Source organism: Pseudophryne corroboree, chromosome 1 (genome assembly GCF_028390025.1).
Source record: "Pseudophryne corroboree isolate aPseCor3 chromosome 1, aPseCor3.hap2, whole genome shotgun sequence".
Taxonomy (NCBI): domain Eukaryota; kingdom Metazoa; phylum Chordata; class Amphibia; order Anura; family Myobatrachidae; genus Pseudophryne; species Pseudophryne corroboree.
Window position 1 is genome coordinate 446277475 of NC_086444.1, and position 13833 is coordinate 446291307.

Here is a 13833-nt window from a genome sequence, read left to right on the forward strand (position 1 = left end):
TGGCGGCGGTGCCACATCCTCCTGCTACAGCACTACGTTGCTGTAGCTGCTGCTCTCTCCTCGGCTCTCCCAGTCTCCTCCTCAGCTCCCTCATCTCAATCTGGCTTTTTTAAAGTTGGATTGAGATGGTCAGGAACTGCCAAATCCTGTCTGATTTGGCCGTTCATTGAGTAGCCCTTGTCGGATCCATTCTGACAAATGCATGTCGGAATGGATCCGACTTTAATTGAATATACCCTTATGTACCCCTTCATCAACCCAAGTAAAATGGAATATCAATCTCTTTTAATAGATTAATTAGACACAAATGGGGCCATTTATCGATCACTATTTGTGACTATTTCCCTAAAAACGCCTGTTTTCGGGGGTTAGCTGCAATTATTAAGTATATAAACAATACCTGCAGCGATCCCTCCATTCCCACCAGCAGCCACATCCCCCATAGGTTTTAGTGGAGGATGCGATGCTGCCGGATTTACCAATATCAGAATGCAAAGCATTGAACCACTAAGAGTCCTCCAACTTTTCTCTATCGTCCTAGTGGATGCTGGGGTTCCTGAAAGGACCAGGGGGAATAGCGGCTCCGCAGGAGACAGGGCACAAAAGTAAAGCTTTCCGATCAGGTGGTGTGCACTGGCTCCTCCCCCTATGACCCTCCTCCAAGCCAGTTAGATTTTTGTGCCCGGCCGAGAAGGGTGCAATCTAGGTGGCTCTCCTAAAGAGCTGCTTAGAAAAGTTTAGCTTAGGTTTTTTATTTTACAGCGAGTCCTGCTGGCAACAGGATCACTGCAACGAGGGACTTAGGGGAGAAGAAGTGAACTCACCTGCGTGCAGGATGGATTGGCTTCTTGGCTACTGGACATCAGCTCCAGAGGGACGATCACAGGTACAGCCTGGATGGTCACCGGAGCCTTGCCGCCGGCCCCCTTGCAGATGCTGAAGTAAGAAGAGGTCCAGAATCGGCGGCAGAAGACTCCTCAGTCTTCTAAAGGTAGCGCACAGCACTGCAGCTGTGCGCCATTTTCCTCTCAGCACACTTCACACGGCAGTCACTGAGGGTGCAGGGCGCTGGGAGGGGGGCGCCCTGGGAGGCAAATGAATACCTATTTTGGCTAAAAATACCTCACATATAGCCTACGGAGGCTATATGGAGATATTTAACCCCTGCCAGAATCCGTTAAGAGCGGGAGACGAGGCCGCCGAAAAAGGGGCGGGGCCTATCTCCTCAGCACACAGCGCCATTTTCCCTCACAGAAAGGCTGGAGGGAAGGCTCCCAGGCTCTCCCCTGCACTGCACTACAGAAACAGGGTTAAAACAGAGAGGGGGGGCACTAATTTGGCGTTAGAAATATATAAAAAAGATGCTATAAGGGAAAACACTTATATAAGGTTGTCCCTATATAATTATAGCGTTTTTGGTGTGTGCTGGCAAACTCTCCCTCTGTCTCTCCAAAGGGCTAGTCGGTCCTGTCCTCTATCAGAGCATTCCCTGTGTGTGTGCTGTGTGTCGGTACGTGTGTGTCGACATGTAGGAGGACGATGTTGGTGAGGAGGCGGAGCAATTGCCTGTAATGGTGATGTCACTCTCTAGGGAGTCGACACCGGAATGGATGGCTTATTTAGGGAATTACGTGATAATGTCAACACGCTGCAAGGTCGGTTGACGACATGAGACGGCCGACAAACAATTAGTACCGGTCCAGACGTCTCAAAAACACCGTCAGGGGTTTTAAAACGCCCGTTTACTTTAGTCGGTCGACACAGACACAGACAGGGACACTGAATCCAGTGTCGACGGTGAATAAACAAACGTATTCCTTATTAGGGCCACACGTTAAAGGCAATGAAGGAGGTGTTACATATTTCTGATACTACAAGTACCACACAAGAGGGTATTATGTGGGATGTGAAAACTACCATAGTTTTTCCTGAATCAGATAAATTAAATAAAGTGTGTGATGATGCGTGGGTTCCCCCCGATAGAAAATTATGGGCGGTATACCCTTTCCCGCCAGAAGTTAGGGCGCGTTGGGAAACACCCCTTAGGGTGGATAAGGCGCTCACACGCTTATCAAAACAAGTGGCGGTACCGTCTATAGATAGGGCCGTCCTCAAGGACCAGCTGACAGGAGGCTGGAAAATATCATAAAAAGTATATACACACATACTGGGTTATACTGCGACCAGCGATCGCCTCAGCCTGGATGTGCAGAGCTGGGGTGGCTTGGTCGGATTCCCTGACTAAAAATATTGATACCCTTGACAGGGACAGTATTTTATTGACTATAGAGCATTTAAAGGATGCATTTCTATATATGCGAGATGCACAGAGGGATATTTGCACTCTGGCATCAAGAGTAAATGCGATGTCCATAACTGCCAGAAGATGTTATGGACACGACAGTGGTCAGGTGATGCAGATTCCAAACGGCACAAAGGTGTATTGCCGTATAAAGGAAGAGGAGTTATTTGGGGTCGGTCCATCGGACCTGGTGGCCACGGCAACTGCTGGAAAATCCACCGTTTTTACCCTAAGTCACATCTCTACAGAAAAAGACACCGTCTTTTCAGCCTCAGTCCTTTCGTCCCTATAAGATCATATCTGCCCAGGGATAGAGGAAAGGGAAGAAGACTGCAGCAGGCAGCCCATTCCCAGGAACAGAAGCGTTCCACCGCTTCTGACAAGTTCTCAGCATGGCGCTGAGACCGTACAGGACCCCTGGATACTACAAGTAGTATCCCAGGGGTACAGATTGGAATGTCGAGACGTTTCCCCTTCGCAGGCTCCTGAAGTCTGCTTTACCAAGGTCTCCCTCCGACAAGGAGGCAGTATGGGAAAAAATTCACAAGCTGTATTCCCAGCAGGTGATAATTAAATTACCCCTCATACTACAAGAAAAGGGGTATTATTCCACACTATATTGTGGTACTGAAGCCAGAAGGCTAGGTGAGACTTATTCTAAAAAAATTTTTGAACACTTACAAAGGTTCAAATCAAGATGGAGTCACTCAGAGCAGTGATAACGAACCAGGAAGAAGGGGACTATATAGTGTCCCGGGACATCAGGGATGCTTACCTCTATGTCCCAAATTTGCCCTTCTCACTAAGGGTACCTCAGGTTCGTGGTGCAGAACTGTCACTATCAGTTTCAGACGCTGCCGTTTGGATTGTCCACGGCACCCCGGGTCTTTACCAAGGTAATGGCCGAAATGATGATTCTTCTTCGAAGAAAAGGCGTCTTAATTATCCCTTACTTGGACGATCTCCTGATAAGGGCATAGTCCAGGGAACAGTTGGAGGTCGGAGTAGCACTATCTAGGATACTGCTACAACAGCACGGGTGGATTCTAAATATTCCAAAATCGCAGCTGATCCCGACGACACGTCTGCTGTGCCTAGGGATGATTCTGGACACAGTCCAGAAAAAGGTGTTTCTCCCGGAAGAGAAAGCCAGGGAGTTATCCGAGCTAGTCAGGAACCTCCTAAAAACAGTGCATCATTGCACAAGGGTCCTGGTAAAAATGGTGGCTTCCTACGAAGCAATTCCATTCGGCAGATTTCACGCAAGAACTTTTCAGTGGAATCTGCTGGACAAATGGTCCGGATCGCATCTTCAGATGCATTCAGCGGATAACCCTATATCCAAGGACAAGGGTGTCTCTCCTGTGGTGGTTATAGAGTGCTCATCTTATAGAGGGCCGCAGATTCGGCATTCAGGATTGGATGCTGGTGACCACGGAGCCCAGCCCGAGAGGCTGGGGAGCAGTCACACAAGGAAAAATTTCCAGGGAGTGTGATCAAGTCTGGAGACTTTTCTCCACATAAATATACTGGAGCTAAGGGTAAATTTATAATGCTCTAAGCTTAGCAAGACCTCTGCTTCAAGGTCAGCCGGTATTGATCCAGTGGGAAAAACATCACGGCAGTCGCCCACGTAAACAGACAGGGCGACACAAGAAGCAGGAGGGCAATGGCAAAAACTGCAAGGACTTTTCGCTGGGCGGAAAATCATGTGATAGCACTGTCAGCAGTTTTTCATCCCGGGAATGGAAACTGGGAAGCAGACTTCCTCAGCAGGCACGACCTCCACCCGGGAGAGTGGAAACTTCATCGGGAAGTTTTTTCCACATGATTGTAAACCGTTGGGAAATACCAAAGGTGGACATGATGGCGTCCCGTCTGAACAAAAAACGGGACAGGTATTGCGCCAGGTCAAGAGACCCTCAGGCAATAGCTGTGGACGTTCTGGTAACACCGTGGGTGTACCAGTCGGTGTATGTGTTCCCTCCTCTGTTTCTCATACCTAAGGTGCTGAGAACTATAAGACGTAGAGGAGTAAGAACTATACTCATGGCTCCGGATTGGCCAAGAAGGACTTGGTACCCGGAACTTCAAGAGATGCTTACAGAGGTCTTATGGCCTCTGCCGCTAAGAAGGGACTTGCTTCAGCAAGTACCATGTCTGTTCCAAGACTTACCGCAGCTGCGTTTGTCGGCATGGCGGTGGAAAGCCGGATCCTAAGGGAAAAAGGCATTCCGGAAGAGGTCATTCCTACCCTGGTCAAAGCCAGAAAGGAGGTGACCGCACAACATTATCACCACATGTGGCGAAAATATGTTGCGTGGTGTGAGGCCAGGAAGGCCCCACAAAGAAATTTCAACTCGGTCGTTTCCTGCATTTCCTGCAAACAGGAGTGTCTATGGGCCTCAAATTGGGGTCCATTAAGGTTCAAATTTCGGCCCTGTCGATTTTCTTCCAGAAAGAATTGGCTTCAGTTCCTGAAGTCCAGAAGTTTGTCAAGGGAGTATTGCATATACAACCCCCTTTTGTGCCTCCAGTGGCACTGTGGGATCTCAACGTAGTTCTGGGATTCCTCAAATCACATTGGTTTAAAACCAGTCAAATCTGTGGATTTGAAGCATCTCACATGAAAAGTGACCATGCTCTTGGCCCTGGCCTGGACCAAGCGAGTGTCAAATTGGTGGTTTTTTCTCAAAAAAGCCCATATCTGTTTGTCCATTCGGACAGGGCAGAGCTGCGGACTCGTCCCCAGTTCTCTCCCTAAGGTGGTGTCAGTGTTTCACCTGAACCAGCTTATTGTGGTGCCTTGCACCTACTAGGGACTTGGAGGACTCCAAGTTGCTAGATGTTGTCAGGGCCCTGAAAATATGTTCCAGGACGGCTGGAGTCAGGAAAACTGACTTGCTGTTATCCTGTATGCACCCAACAAACTGGGTGCTCTTGCTTCTAAGCAGACTATTGCTAGTTGGATGTGTAATACAATTCAGCTTGCACATTCTGTGGCAGGCCTGCCACAGCCAAAATATGTAAATGCCCATTCCACAAGGAAGGTGGGCTCATCTTGGGCGGCTGCCCGAGGGGTCTCGGCTTTACAACTTTGCCGAGCAGCTACTTGGTCAGGGGAAAACACGTTTGCTAAATTCTACAAATTTGATACCCTGGCTAAGGAGGACCTGGAGTTCTCTCATTCGGTGCTGCAGAGTCATCCGCACTCTCCCGCCCGTTTGGGAGCTTTGGTATAATCCCCATGGTCCTTTCAGGAACCCCAGCATCCACTAGGACGATAGAGAAAATAAGAATTTACTTACCGATAATTCTATTTCTCGGAGTCCGTAGTGGATGCTGGGCGCCCATCCCAAGTGCGGATTATCTGCAATACTTGTACATAGTTACAAAAATCGGGTTATTATTGTTGTGAGCCATCTTTTCAGAGGCTCCGCTGTTATCATACTGTTAACTGGGTTTAGATCACAAGTTGTACGGTGTGATTGGTGTGGCTGGTATGAGTCTTACCCGGGATTCAAAATACCTCCCTTATTGTGTACGCTCGTCCGGGCACAGTACCTAACTGGCTTGGAGGAGGGTCATAGGGGGAGGAGCCAGTGCACACCACCTGATCGGAAAGCTTTACTTTTGTGCCCTGTCTCCTGCGGAGCCGCTATTCCCCCTGGTCCTTTCAGGAACCCCAGCATCCACTACGGACTCCGAGAAATAGAATTATCGGTAAGTAAATTCTTATTTTTTAAATGTTCCCTTTCAGCTATTCTGTACTAAGTGAAGACATTTCTCTCTCCCTCAATAGTGCTCAATCCGTCTTTCTTGCAACATCAGAGTTTGACGGAAGTATTTTTCCACTGCACTGTTTTGTTCCTTTGTGCTTTTTTAATGCCAGTTTCTTCCTCACCTAAATTAAGTTGCAGTTTATTAACTGTGCCCTGGCCACTTCATATTGCATTTTATAGCAAACTGTCCCTGATCTGCCTTCATTGTTGTTCAGTCATTCAAAAGATTGAGAGACAGAAGCTGCCGCCAGCATGTAGGGAACTTGATTTTTTTTTTTTTATGAAGAATGTGAATTATGTGAAAATGTTAATATACAGTAGCAATAGAAATGTGACTAAACTGGCTAGACAAACGGTAATCAATACTCTCACCAGGGACACATGCTTGTATAGAATGGAAAAACACCCATATTCTCCTGTTAGTGTGTTACAGGTAAAATCTGTATTCGTAATATGATACATGTTCTGTCATCCTATATGCAAATCCATATCATTCTGCAGACAATCTTGTATGCTTACTTACATTTAAACGTATGTGCTGAAGGTGCTATGCAGTCTTCTCTAAGGAGAATTATGCATTCTCCACCTACTCTAAGCTCCATTAAGTGGATGTATTGAGAGGTGCCTTCCTTACAGAGTTAAGGTAGAGCAAACAGAAATATATATGTTTTTGTACTTTCGATCAATGCAGATTGAGTTATGGTCAGGGCCGGCGCTACCACTAGGCAGCTTTAGGCAGCTGCCTAGGGGCGGCGACCACTGGAGGGCGGAACGAAAGTGAAAGAGAACACACACACTCCTCCTATTCTTTAAGAGGAGCAGCTCGTTGGCGCCTGGCCCACCACGTCTGACTGTCTGCCAGTGCCGTGCCTTCAAACGTGAGTTGACTGTGTCTGTGTGTGCCTGCCAGTGCCCTACTTAAGTTCTTCTTCAACCCGGCCTGCCGTCAGTGCCGTGCAGCCGCCCCCCCCCGGGCCCCCACCTCTGCGATCATAGCCCACAGCTGAGCCGCCCACAGAGGAATCATAACGTGGGACTCAGGAGTGCAGGCGGCAGCAGCAGCAGGCTGCGCATTATACTCATTCCTGAGGAATGAGTTATAATGCACAGCCTGCTGCTGCTGCCGCCTGCGCTCCTGAGTCCCACGTTATGTGAGCAGACGATCCGCCGCTCCCCCACGCGATGGTCTTCCACGGACTACAGGGCACATGCACATCATCATGAAGGGGTCTGCTGGCCTGGTCGCTGGTCCGCTCTGCTGCCACATCGGGTGCCGCCTCTCCCTAGAATCGAGCAAATTTTTATCTGCGCCTCTCCCCCCCCCCCCCCCCTCCCTCCGCAATCCCGCGACTGGCTCCCGGCCGCATCTCATCAGAACCTTCTGCTGCCTCCACAGCTATTGGGCTCCTGCTTCAACTCCCCCCCCCCCCCCTCCTGCATCTAGTATTCCTGTACCTAGGTTAATTTCTTCAACCCCCCCCCCCTCTGCTCCCCCCCCCCCCCCCCTCTGCTGCTGCCTCTCATTACCAGCTCCCCCACAGCTGTTAGGCTCCCGCTGCTCCCCCCCTCCCCCCTCCTGCATTTTGTACCTAGGGTCATCTCCCCCCCCCCCCCCCCCCGCTGCTGCCTCTTCTTATTACCAGCTCCCCCACAGCTATTAGGCTCCCACTTCTCCCCCCCCCCTGCATCTTGTACCTAGGTTCATCTCTCCTTTCCCCCCCTCCCCCACAATTGGGCTCCCACATGTTGCATTGTAGCATTCAGTGTGCTACAATGTGAATTTCGGCTCATTCAGTGTGCTACAATGTGAATGTCGGCTCATTCAGTGTGCTACAATGTGAATGTCGGCTCATTCAGTGTGCTACAATGTGAGTTCCGGCTCATTCAGTGTGCTACAATGTGAATTTTGGCTCATTCAGTGTGCTACAATGTGAATTTTGTCTCATTCAGTGTGCTACAATGTGAATTTCGGCTCATTCAGTGTGCTACAATGTGAATGTCGGCTCGTTCAGTGTGCTACAATGTGAGTTTCGGCTCATTCAGTGTGCTACAATGTGAGTTTCGGCTCATTCAGTGTGCTACAATGTGAGTTTCGGCTCATTTAGTGTGCTACAATGTGAATGTCGGCTCATTCAGTGTGCTACAATGTGAATGTCTGCTCATTCAGTGTGCTACAATGTGAGTTTCGGCTCATTCAGTGTGCTACAATGTGAATGTCGGCTCATTCAGTGTGCTTCAATGTGAATGTCGGCTCACTCAGTGTGCTACAATGTGAATTTCGGCTCATTCAGTGTGCTACAATGTGAATGTCGGCTCATTCAGTGTGTTACAATGTGAATGTCGGCTCATTCAGTGTGCTACAATGTGAATTTCGGCTCATTCAGTGTGTTACAATGTGAATGTCGGCTCATTCAGTGTCCTACAATGTGAATTTTGGCTCATTCAGTGTGCTACAATGTGAATTTTGTCTCATTCAGTGTGCTACAATGTGAGTTTCGGCGCATTCAGTGTGCTACAATGTGAATTTCGGCTCATTCAGTGTGCTACAATGTGAATTTTGGCTCATTCAGTGTGCTACAATGTGAATTTTGGCTCATTCAGTGTGCTACAATGTGAATTTAGTCTCATTCAGTGTGCTACAATGTGAATTTTGTCTCATTCAGTGTGCTACAATGTGAATTTCGTCTCATTCAGTGTGCTACAATGTGAATGTCGGCTCATTCAGTGTGCTACAATGTGAATTTTGTCTCATTCAGTGTGCTACAATGTGAATTTCAGCTCATTCAGTGTGCTACAATGTGAATGTCGGCTCATTCAGTGTGTTACAATGTGAATGTCGGCTCATTCAGTGTGCTACAATGTGAATGTCGGCTCATTCAGTGTGCTACAATGTGAATGTCGGCTCATTCAGTGTGCTACAATGTGAATTTCGGCTCATTCAGTGTGCTACAATGTGAATTTCGGCTCATTCAGTGTGCTACAATGTGAATTTTGGCTCATTCAGTGTGCTACAATGTGAATTTTGTCTCATTCAGTGTGCTACAATGTGAATTTCGGCTCATTCAGTGTGCTACAATGTGAATTTCGTCTCATTCAGTGTGCTACAATGTGAATGTCGGCTCATTCAGTGTGCTACAATGTGAATTTTGTCTCATTCAGTGTGCTACAATGTGAATTTCAGCTCATTCAGTGTGCTACAATGTGAATGTCGGCTCATTCAGTGTGCTATAATGTGAATTTCGTCTCATTCAGTGTGCTACAATGTGAATTTCGTCTCATTCAGTGTGCTACAATGTGAATGTCGGCTCATTCAGTGTGCTACAATGTGAATGTCGGCTCATTCAGTGTGTTACAATGTGAATGTCGGCTCATTCAGTGTGCTACAATGTGAATGTCGGCTCATTCAGTGTGCTACAATGTGAATGTCGGCTCATTCAGTGTGCTATAATGTGAATTTCGGCTCATTCAGTGTGCTACAATGTGAATGTCGGCTCATTCAGTGTGTTACAATGTGAATGTCGGCTCATTCAGTGTGCTACAATGTGAATGTCGGCTCATTCAGTGTGCTATAATGTGAATGTCGGCTCATTCAGTGTGCTACAATGTGAATGTCGGCTCATTCAGTGTGCTACAATGTGAATGTCGGCTCATTCAGTGTGCTACAATGTGAATGTCGTCTCATTCAGTGTGCTACAATGTGAATGTCGGCTCATTCAGTGTGCTACAATGTGAATGTCGGCTCATTCAGTGTGCTACAATGTGAATGTCGGCTCATTCAGTGTGCTACAATGTGAATGTCGGCTCATTCAGTGTGCTACAAGGTAAATTTCGGCTCATACAGTGTGCTACAAGGGGAATTTCGGCTTATTCAGTGTGCTACAATGTGAATTTCAGCTCGTACCGTGTGCTATAATGTGAAAGGGGCACCAGTACTAGATAGTATAAGGGGTTTTACTACACGGGACATGCCCCCTTTTGGGTGACCACGCCCCCTTTTCTGGAGCGTGCGCGCCGAAGGCACGTGCATATTTACATCCTTGACTTTTGCATACCCCCACTTCCAAATTTCCACTTCGACCATGTGTGTGTGTGTGTATGTATGTGTGTGTATATATATATATATATATATATATATATATATATATATATATATATATATATATATATATATATATATATATATATATAATATATATATATAATATGAGACTACATGCACACACATATATGGGGGGGGGGGGGGGGGGCGCAGCTGACAATTTGCCTAGGGTGCCGAGAAACCTTGCACCGGCCCTGGTTATGGTTCATACTTAAACACCCTAGTTACTGATAGAAGACAGTGTCATCGTATAATACCCTCTATACCTGCATAGAAATGATTATTACCTCCTTCACGCCTTAGACCCTGGAAATACATGGCTATGACCTGGGTCTATCTACCTGGCTGCATCCCAAGACCCCCATTCACACTAAACCAAAAATCTGGGACATTCCTGGGTTGGTTGCGCTCACACTGAACCCTGGGTCTGCTGTGGAATTTGGTGCATCATTAAAAGGGGATGCTTTCTTTTTGTCACTATATTTCTCCTGCTACGTGAGCTCACTGGTGGTGCTGTGTCTGGCCACGGTGTTTCCTCCAATCATGCATTGGTGCTGCTGGTACGGCTACCATGTGATCCGTGCGCTTGCAGTTGATGTCATGTACATGCATGCCAATAAGACACTATCTTTACAATCCTGATCAGATGTGTTCACACTGTAGGCGATCTGCATTGCTCCCAGGAAAAAACCCTGGTTCTGAGCAGGGGTGTCGGACTGGGACTTCGACCCGTGTTATTTCTCATATGTCCTAGAGGATGCTGGGGTCACCATTAGAACCATGGGGTATAGACTGGATCCGCATGAGACATGGGCACTTTAAGACTTTGAAAGGGTGTGAACTGGCTCCTCCCTCTATGCCCCTCTTCCAGACTCCAGTTTTAGAATTGTGCCAGTGAGACTGGACGCACTACAGGGAGCTCTACTGAGTTTCTCTGAAAAATACTTTTGTTAGGTTTTTTTATGTTCAGGGAGGCTGCTGGCAACAGTCTCCCTGCTTCGTGGGACAAAGGGGAGAGAAGTATGACCCACTTCCAGTGAGTTCAAGGGCTCTGCTTCTGGCTACAGGACACCATTAGCTCCTGAGGGTTTGATCGCTGGGTACACTCGGATGCTCGCTCCCACAGCCTGCCGTCACCCCCTTTCAGAGCCAGAAGTCAGAAGACAGGTGAGTAACCGAAGAAAAGACTTCTCTTCAGTGACGTCATTTTCTGAGGTACCGCGCAGCGGGCAGACGCTGCGCGCCAAGCTCCCACTCACACAGCACTGCAGGGGGGGGGGGGTGCGGGGCGCCCCCTGGACAGCTGAAAAAACATCCTCATTAAGCCCACTGGCAAGAGGGGACATTAGTGCAGCGGCACTGTCCCAACCCCCACCACTATAAATATTGAGAAAAGCGGGACAGAAGCGCACCCTTAAGGGGGTGGAGCTTCTTCCTCAGAGCTCACGGCGCCATTTCCTCTCCACAAGCTGCAGAGATGCTGGTCCTCCTCACTGACAAGTACCAGGGGTGCAAAACGGAGGGGGGAGGCATATAATTGGTGCAATACATATATATGTGATAAAAGCGATATAGGTTTGAGGCATTGTCTTGGCACTTTCAGACCCGTTTTCTCAGCGCAGGGTTGTGAGCTGGCAAATCCCCTCTGTGTCTGACGGACTTTACTGTGGGTCTGTCCCCTATATGCCCGGAGTGTCTGTGGGTGTTTGGTGCACGAGTGTTGACATGTCTGAGGCTGAAGGCTCTTCCCAGGAGGAGGCTGTATTAGGGACACAGACGGCTGCGGGGGTGACCCTTTCGGCACCGCCGACACCTGATTGGGTAAATGTGAACGCTTTGAATGCTAATGTGGCTCTTATTAGTAAGAGGATAGATAAGTCTCAGTCGCAGACCCAGGCGTGAAAGAAATCTGTGGAAGATATGTTATTCCAAAGTCTGGTCCCCTCAGGGTCACAAAAACGTACGTTGGCCCAGTTGGCAAACACTGATACCGACACGGACACTGGTTCCAGTGTCGTCTGTAGCGGTTCCAGGTTAGACCCATAATTTCTAAAAGCATTCAATACATGATTGTATTACATATCACTGAGGACCCAGCTATCCCTGATAAAAGGGTCTGTATGTATAAAGAAAGGAAACCTGAGATAACGTTTCCACCCTCTCATGAACTGAACATGCTATTTGAAAAAGTTTGGGAAGGTCCTGACAGAAACTTTCAGATTCCCAAAAGAATTATGGCAGCTTATCCGTTTCCCTCGACGGATAGGGAAAAGTGGGAGTCACCCCCCACCGTGGACAAGGCCTTGTCTTGTTTGTCTAAAAAGGTGGCTCTCCCGTCACCTGACATGGCGGCCCTTAAGGATCCTGCAGATCGTAAACAAGAAACTACGTTGAAGTCCATTTATGTGACCACTGGTTCATTACTCCGACCTGTCATTGTGTCTGCGTGGGTAAGCAATGCTATTGAAAAGTGGGCAGATAACTTGTCATCTGATATAGATACCCTAGATAGGGATGGCATCCTCTTGACGCTGGGTTATATCAAGGATGCTGCAGCATACCTTAAGGAAGCTTCGAGAGATATTGGTCTTTCTCTAACGTCCTAGTGGATGCTGGGGACTTCGTAAGGACCATGGGGGATTAAACGGGCTCTGCAGGAGACAGGGCACTTTAAGAAAGAATTTGGATACTGGTGTGCTCTGGCTCCTCCCTCTATGTCCCTCCTCCAGACCTCAGTTTGAATCTGTGCCCGGACGAGCTGGGTGCTACTTAGTGAGCTCTCCTTAGCTTGCTAGAAAGAAAGTATTCTGTTAGGTTTTTTTATTTTCAGAGAGATCTGCTGGCAACAGACTCTCTGCTACGTGGGACTGTGGGGGGAGAAGCAGCCCTACTCACCGAAGATAGGTCCTGCTTCTTAGGCTACTGGACACCATTAGCTCCAGAGGGATCGTACACAGGATCGCACCCTTGGTCGTTCGATCCCGGAGCCGCGCCGCCGTCCCCCTCGCAGAGCCAGAAGTCAGAAGCCGGTGTCTGAAGCAAGAAGACGTCAAAATCGGTGGCAGAAGACTCCAGTCTTCATATGAGGTAGCGCACAGCACTGCAGGTGTGCGCCATTGCTCCCACACTAACCCACACACTCCGGTCACTGTAGGGTGCAGGGCACAGGGGGGGGCGCCCTGGGCAGCAATTAAGAACCTCTTGGCAAAAAAGCAGCATATATATACAGTTGGGCACTGTATATATGCATGAGCCCCCGCCATTATTTTTACACATAAAACGCAGGACAGAAGCCCGCCGCTGAGGGAGCGGGGCTTCTTCCTCAGCACTCACCAGCGCAATTTTCTCTCCACAGCTCCGCTTAGAGGAAGCTCCCCAGGCTCTCCCCTGCTGAATCACTGTAGAAGAGGGTAAAAAGAGAGGGGAGGCACATAAATTTGGCACAAAAAACAGTATATACAGCAGCTACTGGGTTAACACTAAGTTACTGTGTGATTCCTGGGTCATATAGCGCTGGGGTGTGTGCTGGCATACTCTCTCTCTGTCTCTCCAAAAGGCCTTGTGGGGGAACTGTTTTCAAATAGAGCATCCCCTGTGTGTGTGGTGTGTCGGTACGCTTGTGTCAGCATGTTTGACGAGGAAGGCTATGT